This window comes from Saccostrea cucullata, unplaced genomic scaffold (genome assembly GCF_032062105.1).
Source record: "Saccostrea cucullata isolate Sc308-1 unplaced genomic scaffold, CSIRO_AGI_Scuc_v1 ctg3925, whole genome shotgun sequence".
Taxonomy (NCBI): Eukaryota; Metazoa; Mollusca; class Bivalvia; order Ostreida; family Ostreidae; genus Saccostrea; species Saccostrea cuccullata.
This window is the reverse complement of record NW_026940066.1, coordinates 56,382-67,679: the sequence shown is the minus strand read 5'-3', so window position 1 is coordinate 67,679 and position 11,298 is coordinate 56,382. Positions and strand designations below refer to the sequence as shown.

The following is an 11,298-nucleotide window of genomic DNA, read 5'->3' as shown; positions in this document are numbered from 1 at the left end:
ATTTTTGATTTAATGACTAATTTAACATCTCAGCTCACTACCTCAAGAAGCTCAGACAAATGACAGTAACCCTGAATAAGCTCCCTCCATCCTTGGTCAACTTCATTGGATTAGTGCAGGCAACTTACAATGGCCCTTCTTTGTTGGGATAAGTATAATATAATGCAGAGAAAATCCCAATGAATTGTGCTTTCATTAAAAAGCAAAACTTTTTATTAGGTCACCTGAGTAAACTCAGGTGACCTATTGCTGTTTTCGTCCGTCGTTGTGCAGCATGTGTTATCATTTGAACATTTTCAGCTTCTTCTCTGCAACCGCTCAACCAATTTCAACCAAATTTGGCACAAAGCATCTACGAGTGAAGGGGAACAAAAATTGTGAATTTCATGGTCCCTGCCCCCCTGGGGCCCTAGGAATGGGACTAAAACCACTAAAATTATTGCAATCTTTCGAAATCTTCTTTACTCCTGGACATCAAGCAATCATACTGTTGGCATGATTGAAATCAGCATTGTGTCCTCTACGGTAAATTGTGAAATTCATGGTGCCAGGGTCAGGTTCTAGTGCTAGGGTGGGGGTAAATAGATTATATAGTGAAAATGCATTATTTCTTTAAAAATATACTTCTCTGCTCCTGGGCATTAAATAAACAAACCAAGTACATAGTTATGTTGAATAAGGCTGCCTTTTCCAAAATTGTAAATTTCATGGCCCCTGGGTCAGGGGTTCTAGTGCTAGAGCGGGGCTCTATTGATTATATAGTGAAATTGCATAAATTCTTTGAAAATCTCCTCCTCTTCTCCTGGGTATTAAATACACTAAACAAGTACAAAGTTATCATGAGCCAGAATGTCCCTTCAAAATTGTGAAATTCATGGCCCCTGGGTCAGGGGTTCTGGTGTTAGTGCGGAGATCTATTGATTATATAGTGAAATTGCATAAATTCTTTGAAAATCTTCTTCTCTGCTCCTGGGTATTAAATAAACTAACCAAGTTCAAATTTATAATGAGAAAGAATGTCTCTTCCAAAATTGTGAATTTCATGGCCCCTGGGTCAGGGGTTCTGGTGTTAGGGTGGGGCTTTATTGATTATATAGTAAATATACATTAATTCTTTAAAAAGCCTATCCTCTGCTCCTGGGTATTAAATCAATAAACTAGTTATGATGAGAAAAGATGCCTCTTCCCAGTTTGTGAATTTCAGGGCCCCTGGGTCAGGGGTTCTGGCTTTAGGGTTCCTTTTTCCTTTTAGTGTAGTAAAAGTGCATTATTTCTTTGAAAATCTTCTCCTCTGCTCCTGGGTATTAAACAAACTAGCCAAATCCATAGTTATGATGACCAAGAGTGCCAATCTCTACCCAGAGTTGTCGTTCGCTTCTCTACAACACTTATATGTATAAGTGGAACGATAACTCTGGGTAGAGAGTGCAAGAGTGCCTCTTTGAAAATTGTGAATTTCATGGCCCCTGGGTCAGGGGTTCTTAGCCTGGTGTTAGGGCGGTGCTCTTTATACCCTATAAGTAGAATTTTTAGGAGTATTTATTTTTGGCATTATTAGGGAGGGTGCGGAGATTGCTAAAATTGAATATCGCTAAAAATACATTGCGTTTTAGCTGTAATAGCTTCTTTAGTGAGTTTATTATTATCGCTAAAATTACTTCTCGCTTAGTATAAAATACCCATTTTTAAGACAAACCGCAAAATTTGCGTCTCGCTAAAATTTCCACTTATACGATATTGTATAGTGAATATTCATTAATTCTTTGAAAATCTCCTTCTCTGCTCCTTGATATTAAACAAACTAACTAAGTACATAGTTATGATTAACAAGAGCGCATCTTTGAAAATTGTGAATTTTATGGCCCTAACACCAGGGGTTCTGGTGTTAGGGTGGGGCTCTATTGATTATACAGTGAAAATGCATTAATTCTTCAAAAAATCTTCTCCTCTGCTCCTGGGTATTAAATAAACTAACTTAGTATTATAGTTATAATGAGCAAGAGTGCCTCAACCAAATTTGTGAAATTCATGGACCCTGGGTCAGGGGTTATGATGTAAAAGGGGGGGGAGGGCTCTTTTGATTATATAGTGGAAATACATTTATTTACAGATGTAATTATTTAAAAATCTTCTTCTTTGCTCCTGGGTATTAAACAAACTAACTAAGTATATAGATATGATGAGGAAGAGTGCTTCTTCCAAAATTATGAATTTTGTGGCCCCTGGGTTGGGGGTTGTAGTGTTAGGGCAGGGCTCTGTTGATTATTTAGTGAAAATACATTGACTCTTTAAAAATCTTCTTCTCTGCTGTTGGGTATTAAACCAATGAACTATGTACATACTAGTAGTTATGTTTAGGAAGGATTCTTCTTCCAAAATTGTCAATTTCATGGCCCCTGTGTCAGGGGTTCTGGTGTTAGTGCAGGGCTCATGATAATATACCACGGTAGTGAAAATGCATGAATTCTTAGAAAATATTTTCCATTGCTCCTAGGTATTATGTATTATTTATGATGAAGAAAGGTGCATATAGCAAAATGATTATTGGTTAATTTCATGTCCCCTGGGTCAGGGTCATCGGGGAGGGGGGTTACATAGTCTGAAAATACATTAATGGTTTGAAATCTGCCCTTTGGTATTAATCAACCATTCATGATGTAATAAAATTTATGATAAAATTTCGAAAATTTTGAAATATGTGGCCCTAGGATCAGTGGTTCCTGTGTTGTTGGGTACACAACTGGTTATAAAGTTGAAATGCATTTTCTCTTTGTTACTCTGATCTACCTCTGGGTATTACTAAGTAACTAGAGTAAGCATGCTAAATGCTATAATTATGATAAGCAATGGTGCCTCTTTCAAAATTGTGAATTTCATGGCCTCTGGTTTAAAACACGAACCAAATTCAATTGTTGGAAAGTTGTTACATGATACTCAGTTGACCTATAAGGCCCGTGGGCCTCTTGTATAAGTTTATGAGGTATTATCTCATGATATTTTTAATCCAGATACACGTACATTTTAAATGAAGCTCTTATGAGCTTCATTAACTGTGTCAGAGTGAAAGTATGCACATCATTGTCAAATTTGAAAGACATTTTTCCTTAATTTATTTCAAATTACAGACGACAAAGTATTTACTATTTATACTTCTGGTTTCATTTTTTGATAGACCTTGTCACGATTCTATCCTGGCTCTATTAAATTGTCGTATAAAAGTTCAAAATGAACAGTTCCTTTTGGCAGAAAACGGTTCCCATCTGTTGAAAAATTTATAGGATAAGCAACATTTGTGAACGTGATAAAAACTAATGATTGATAGTCGATGATAAAGAGAGGAATGATAGCCTTCTGCAATTCGTGATTTCATTTCTCAACCAATGGTGACGTTATATTTAACTTGGCCTTAACTGGATTTATGTATTGTTGCCCACGTCCTGGCATACCATGGACAAAATGTACCATCCTCATCCTCTTCTATGCTGGAGAGAGTTACCGGTTAATGCGGACGCCAGACTGTGGCTTGAGAAGATGTGTTGCCAACTCTCTATTCAATGTTACATGATGATACAAGGCAACGTTGAAACTGTCTGATCTTTGACTTTTGACCCTTGTTTTAAACAGATGTATTGATAAGCCCTAGTCCAAGGTATTTCATTACCTGCACTTGGAACGGTTAAGGTCACCGGGAAATTGTTGTTTTTTTTTACCGATAGAATACAAATTGTGTGAAGCCAAATTACGAACAAATGTGGACTAAAACATGTAAGGAGGATCTCTACACCTACAAAATATAACTGATTTTTGTTGCATGCATTTGTTTCTAATAATACGCTGAATATCCGATAAAATACGGTTCCAAAGTATTTCAATTTATTTTTTAGAAATATTTAAAATATTTCATTTATTTTGTTAAAACCCCTCCTATCTATATTTTTAAAAGCCCAGTGCTTTAAATTTCTCTTCAAAGTTTAATGTTATAAAATATTGAAATAATAAACAACAAAGTTAAAAATAAGATCAGCATAAGTTTTATTTAAATTTACAAAAATAGACAAAAGAAAAACTAAAACAGCATTTTCTTGAGAATAGCTGGTTGGATCTTCTCCAATATCTGAAAAGATATATAATATCAAAGGGTCAAAACAATGAAAAAAAAAATTGAACAAAATTGAAAAACTGTCAAAAATTTCAAACATCACAAAAATTCAGGTGTGAGAGATCCGCTTCAAGAGTGGGCTCAAATATACTAATCAAAATTTCTAAGTCCTCACTTAAGTTTTTGTTTTACACTGCTTTTATATTAAATAATTTAGACAATATAAATTGATAACTATACAGGGTAAAAAGAAGTAAAACATTTTTTTTTTTCACTTAATCTAATTTTATTGAAGGACTTCAACACAAAATGCAGAAAAGTGAAGGCACCCTAGAACTCAAAATTCGCACCGTTCAATACTGTTATTATCCTCCATTCAAACAAATTAAGATCAAGATAATTGCTTCTCAAAGAGTTCACACAATTAAAGAAAAATCTTTATTGAAGGTTATTCCATGTATGAACTATGTCGTCCTCTATATTTCCGCAAGATTCTGCTGCTGGAAAAGCGCTCAATCTCCGGTCCATCTTGTCCCATTCATGTTCTATAGGGTTGAGATGTGGATGACATTGAAGCTTACCGAAATTGTTTGTACCCGACAATATTTATCCTACAGTACATAAGGTCTCCTTAAACGCATTCCCCACTCTTCCAGTTTGTTTCTAATAATTTGGATAATTAAAGACACTTCAATTAATTTTTAATGAGTGCAGAGCAATTGCACGTGCAGATAGGTTCCTTCCACAATAGTTAGTAATTTTTAAGTAGTAGCCCTATTGATGTGTCGTTGCAGTACATGTATACGCCTTGACCATGGACACTTCCGGTTCCGGTTTCAGTGAATTTCCGGTTAAACCCTAGGATGGTTTAGTGGCATTTGTTGAAAATTTAGCAATTTTTAATGATTATAAGGGATACATGTAAGCTTTGTGCATCTTCCTGACGGTATTTTTAACAGTTTTAAATAAAATAAACAAATACAAAGGAAGGAAATACAAATCTCCTTTACTACCACCAGCTTGGACCATGTCAACTTCACTTGCACATTGTTGTTCGTACATACACGGCATTTCAAACAAGCTTTTTTCTGTTTTTCCTAAACAACTAAAGATGGAGAACACATGGAAATTTAAATAAATGAAAGATACACCCGAAAATGTATGAAAATCGCTCTCATGCTTTTTAACAAAAGCGGTCATGGATGAGTAATTACACCTTCGATTCCAATTTTTTGGGCCGTAACAGGCAATCATTAAAATATTAAGTCAAAATTGAGAACAACTAGTTAATTAATGTTAAGGTTTTTAAATACTTAAAATAATAAAAGTGGGGACTTAGAAATTTTGACAAGTATATCTCGGTACTGTTTTTTTATAACCTTCTGTAGGAAATTAGGCTGGACTGAGGACATCGGCCTGGATAGCTCAGTGGTTAGAGCACCTGACTAGAAATACAGGGGTCCCGGGTTCGATTCCCGGTCCAGCCATATGTTTTCAATACATATGTATTTATGAATTTTCAATGTATGTTTACTCATTCCTCCTTTCCATACTACAGTTGGTGCCGTGGCCTACCTTGTTCAGGCAATGTATAATTACCAATGTTAAGTCCCGACAAGGTGAACTTGAGTTGTGTCTTCGGGGTCGAAGACTATTTAAGGAAGGGGGAGTGTAGGAAATTAGGCTGGACTGAGGACATCGGCCTGGATAGCTCAGTGGTTAGAGCACCTGACTAGAAATACAGGGGTCCCGGGTTCGATTCCTGGCAAACCTCAGCCATATGTTTTCAATATATATGTATTTATGAATTTTCAATGTATGTTTACTCATTCCTCCTTTCCATACTACACTTCAAATAAACTCTACTATAACTTGCACAAGACTAGTATTGAAAAAATGTCAAGCAAGGACATTGAAAGAAGTTCGCACTGTACATGTATTGTTTTTCAAATGAGTTTAAGCGAAAACCATCACGTTTCCAGTCAATGACAAAGACACGTATTAAGTTAATTCATGGTATTGCGAAAGGTAGATTTACTTACCGTTTTTATCCAACGTGCATGTGTGATCCAGTGTTAGATATAACAAAACATTATAAATGGCCAAAAGCGGGTAAAAGAAATTCCTATAACCAAATTCACACTTCGTCTAAAACCTACACGTTTCCCATACAAACAGCTGATAATCAATGTTGATCAAACTTTTGGGTCATGCAATATTCCACTTACTGTCGAAACGTTTTGGTGATTTCATGAACAGTTTCAATTTCACCGGGTACAACCCGGATGTAAACAAATGGTGAACAGAGTATCTTCTAGTCGATGGGAAGATAATACATATGCCTTATATCTTATCAAATTTGCATTTCTGGGGGATATATTTTGCTGGAAAGCTTATGTGTTTATTGAAGAAAAATGAAATTTCGGAGTGTATGGTGTTTTGAAACATAATGATGAATTAGCATATGGACAAGCCATGTTTTTATATAATTTTTTCTCATCTAAAAAACTTATTCTAATAATTTGTAAATATACTATTTAATAATAAAATAAGCAGAAAATGAATAAATTGACAAACAATTCATTTATAAAGAACGGATACGTATTGAGCTATACACTGTATTAATTGAGGTAATACAATGTACATTCCATCCATAATATCGCATGTTGTGTTATACTCAGTGATTTATCGGTGTTAAAAATGGCGTTTCAACGAATTACGCCATGTTGTGACGTTGTAGAGAACCCCCTTAAAAGGTTGCATACGAGGGCTGTTCAATAAATAATGTCCTCGGTGCTCGGAAAGAAACAAAAAAGGCTTTTCAATGATCTAGTCTTAATGATTTTACTTAAGTATTCCCTTTCAATTAAAACACATGTCTTAGACATTTTTATCCAATTTCTGATTGTTTTTAAAACATCTTTTTGAGTATGGCCCTTTGTGTATTGGAATATGGCAGATCATATGATTTCCTGGACTCTAGTCTTAATGATTTTACTTAAGTATTCCCTTTCAATTAAAACACATGTCTTAGACATTTTTATCCAATTTCTGATTGTTTTTAAAACATCTTTTTGAGTATGGCCCTTTGTGTATTGGAATATGGCAGATCATATGATTTCCTGGACTTGTTTCTTCTTTCTGAAAGGTTTTTTTCCAAGTGTGAAAGTGAAACAAGTCAAAGGGTGAAAAATCTGGCGAATGTTGGTGTGACAAAACATTAACTTTCTGTTTATTCCCAAAACTCCTTTACTCATTAAATATTGCGTGTTGGTTTGGATGCTGTCATGAATAAATTTAATGTAATGGGTTCCTCATTCTGGTTCCTTCCTCTCATAAACCTTTCGATTTTTTTGCAAAAAAATTGCTTTCTAGACTCCTCCAGAAATTGAACTGCCTCCACGAATAAGAATTTGAATAACAAGAACACTAATATTTAAGAAAATGGCATACAAAACTGTTTTTATGCTCTTGCAATTTTTTGCTCTTCTCAGACCTTGACTGTTATTGTCACGTGTATCTGATTGTAAATTTGTTTTGAGGTTTTTGAGGCAATGAATTCAAGTTTCCTTATCTGTTTGAAATTCAGACAAACGTGGATAACTACAATTTTTGATTTTTTAAAGTAATTGGTTAGATATTCTTACATGCTGTCGTTCTCACTCATTTTTCAAAATATAGGGTAACCATAAAGTACTAAGCTTGTTTTTACTGCTAAATGTTTCTTTAAAACAGTGTAAACTACTAGTACCCCCAAAATGATGCCTATCAATTTTGCTATGTGTCTTTAAGGCAGTCAAACATCATCAGTGATATTTGTGGAATTTTGGCAAACAGTGCATTGGTTGTTGTAAGTATTTGTCGCCAAGGACGGTTCCCATTTTTTGATGCCCATTATACCAATTTTGTTGATTGAAATCCACCTCCTCATGTGTCAATAAAACAAACATTGGTTGCTGTAAATTTCACATATTTCAGTAAATATTTCTTTGGGATTGCAGTGTCTCGAATAGCCCTTGTTTTCCAGCTTCTCACAGTGAAACTACTAGTAGTGGTGAAAAGTAGTCATATAAACTGTTGCTGTAAATTTCACATATTTCAGTAAATATTTCTTTGGGATTCCTAACGAGTTTAACAGCAGCTTTAATTTCATGAGGCGTTTGATTTCACTCTAGTTTACTGATTCTTGACCATTCACTTATAATGCAGTGTCTCGAATAGCCCTTGTTTTCCAGCTTCTCACAGTGAAACTACTAGTATGTGGTGAAAAGTAGTCACATAAACTGTTATCAATTCCTTAAAGATTCAATCATGAGAGATAGTCAAGCTTAATGTCAAAGGTCTTCTATTTTGTATGTCATAGAGCTCAGGACATTATTTATTGAACAGCCCTCGTATGTATAATGCAAGTTTTTATTGACAAATAGACAGGCAAATTCAAAGAATTGTGGTTCCCCGCTTTCGGTGTCTGGGATGGCATTATTTATGGCATATTGTGTCAGATATGAATGTCTTATCATATGTCATTCAAAAGTAAACACCAAAGTTAAATGTTTTGAAAATTCAGACATGAAGGTCAAGGTCAAGGGGTACAAAATCATTGATAATTTGGAAATATCCTGTCACAGGCAATGCACACATCAAATATAGAAGCCCTATCTCTTCTCACTTAAAAGGTATAACGGAAAGATAACATACCGAAAAGGAGGAAAAACTTCAAGGTCAAGGTCACAGGGTCAAAAAGCAGTCTGAGTATATTTAGAAGGGTCTTGTCACAGATAATATACGTGTGTAATATGAAAGCCCAATCTTTTCTCTTAAAAGCTACGGTCAATGCAATTTAAAATATAATGATTATTTTTGAAAAGTAGGTCTAACTTCAAGATCAAGGCACGGAATCAAAATTTATAGTATATTTACTATTTAAAAATGTCTTTTCACAAGTAATGTACATGTGAAATATGAAAGCCCTATTCAAAAGTTATGGCCAAGGTTAAAGTTTTTGTGACAGACGGAAGGTTTTTCTTACGAAAGCGAGGGACAAAAATATGTTAGGAACTGACATAAGACCTGATATTTTATTTGAAAATTGCTTTAATGCAATAGCATTTTTTAAAGAGAAAAACAAGATGTGCTTGTAAAACACTGATGCCCCTTCATAACAGGTTAAGCGAAGGGTGCCTAAATTGCAAGTCAAATTCCAAAGGTGAAGGTCAAAAGTTCAAAGTTGTTGGTGTCTAAAAAAAGTTCATGTCACAAGGAATACAAAATATAAAAGACCGAGTACTAATTGTTAAAAAGATATGGCCAGGGTTTTTAAAGTGGGTCAAACTCTAAGGTAAAGGTCAAGAGGTCAAATTTGGTACCGAGCGAGAAGTACCCAAAGAAAGATCTTCGATTAAGGGACATGATATAAAGAGAATTCTATAAAATCGAGTATTCTGAGAGTATTTCATTAGCAATACTAGTCCCCTACTGGCAAGTGTAATCTGGTTCCCATTAAAAATTTATATGGTTGTAATTCCCTCAAAAATCACTTAAGCGGGACAAAATTCAAACTTGATCTGGTACTCATCAAGATACATCCACATACCAAAAATCAACTCAATATCTGCAAACTTTTAGAAAAAAGTGCGGGAAACCAAAGGGCATAATTTCCTTAACAATCAGTGAAGCGAAACGAAATTCAAATTTGATTTGTAACTTATCAAAATACAATGGCAAGTCCTTCTGCTATTTAGTAGGAAAATTAATTTTATCTTAAAATTACAGAGATGTCTCTCATTTAGGAAAGATATCTCTAAAAAATAGAGATATCTCCCAACTTAAAGAGATATCTCTCAGTTTTAAGAGATATCACTATGAGAAAGAGATATCTCTTAAACTTAGAGAGATATCTCTTATTCGTTATACTCAAGGAGACATCTCTTTCACTTAGTGAGATATCTCTTTTTGTAAGAAAGATATCTCCTACACTTAAAGAGATGACTCTTTCTCCTTGAGAGATATCTCTTTCGTGAAAAGAGATATCTCTGTACGTTAAAGAGATATCTCTTTAACCTAGAGAGAGATATATTTTACTTTGGGAGATATCTTTCCAAGTTAAAGAGATATCTCTCAAAGTAAAAGCGATATCTCTCATAGTTTATCTTAAGAGATATCTCTCAAAATGAAAGAGATATCTTTCAAAAGTGTCCAAAAGAGATATCTCTCAAGCAAAAAGAGATATCCCTTTATTGCAGAGAGATATCTCTCTTCATTATTTATATTTAAATTGCATGTTTAATGACTTCTCCCTTTACTGAAAGTACAGGGTAAGCTTTTTATTCACGAAAGTACATTTAAGTATTTTGAAATTCGACAGATTCAAGATATTCTATGCGAGGGCTGTCCGGTAAAATCGTGGACATAGCGTTTTTCTCGAAAAATCATGGGCACCTTTAGCAAAAATTTTCAGGAAATGTTAAGGTATCATATTTAAGTGAATCGTAATTTTTTTTTATTACATAAATATACTACATGTATTAGACAAAAATAAAGATTTTATAACGCTTGAATGTGCACAGGGTAGTGTTACAGCGCACCGGAAAACAGTTCAGTTTGATTTTGATGTTGTAGTAAAACCTTAGGAGACATTAAATAAATTAATTAGTCAACGACTTATTGTTAATTAACAATGGTAATTTCCATTCCTTCGTCGATACGATATATCCTAATGAGCTTGAGATAAAAGATACCACAGAGTCTGACTCATCTGTTTCATATTTGGATATTTTACTTAAGAAAGACGTTAATGATAATATAACAACCAAGCTATATGATAAACGTAATGACTTTAACTTTTCTACCGTCAGCTTCCCTTATGCAGCAATATACCTTCATCACCTGTATACGGAGTATATATGTCTCAGTTGATTCGTTACGCAAGAGCATGCTCTGCGTATGAACAATTTCTAAAACGAGGTAAATTTGACAAGCAAGTTGATGAAAAAAGAATATCAACAGTCTCTGTGGTCGATAAAGTCATCATTTCAGCAAATGGGGATGTTAGTCCGTTATTTATACACTGAATTGAGGACCTCAATGGCACACGGCGGGTGTGATCCCACCTCTCTTGTTTCGGAGGTCCGTGTTTGCTTTGCTCCTATTTTGTATTGTTTTATGGACTTTGATATTGAATACTGTTCGTCATCTCCATA

General features: G+C 34.5%; 1 non-coding gene across 1 annotated transcript; it reads left to right on the top strand.

Moving 5' to 3' along the window:
• The first annotated feature begins 5,512 nt into the window (after positions 1 to 5,512).
• Trnas-aga (transfer RNA serine (anticodon AGA)) lies at positions 5,513 to 5,586 on the top strand. The gene has a single exon. It is a non-coding gene; the product is annotated as a tRNA-Ser (tRNA).
• Positions 5,587 to 11,298: the final 5,712 nt, after the last annotated feature.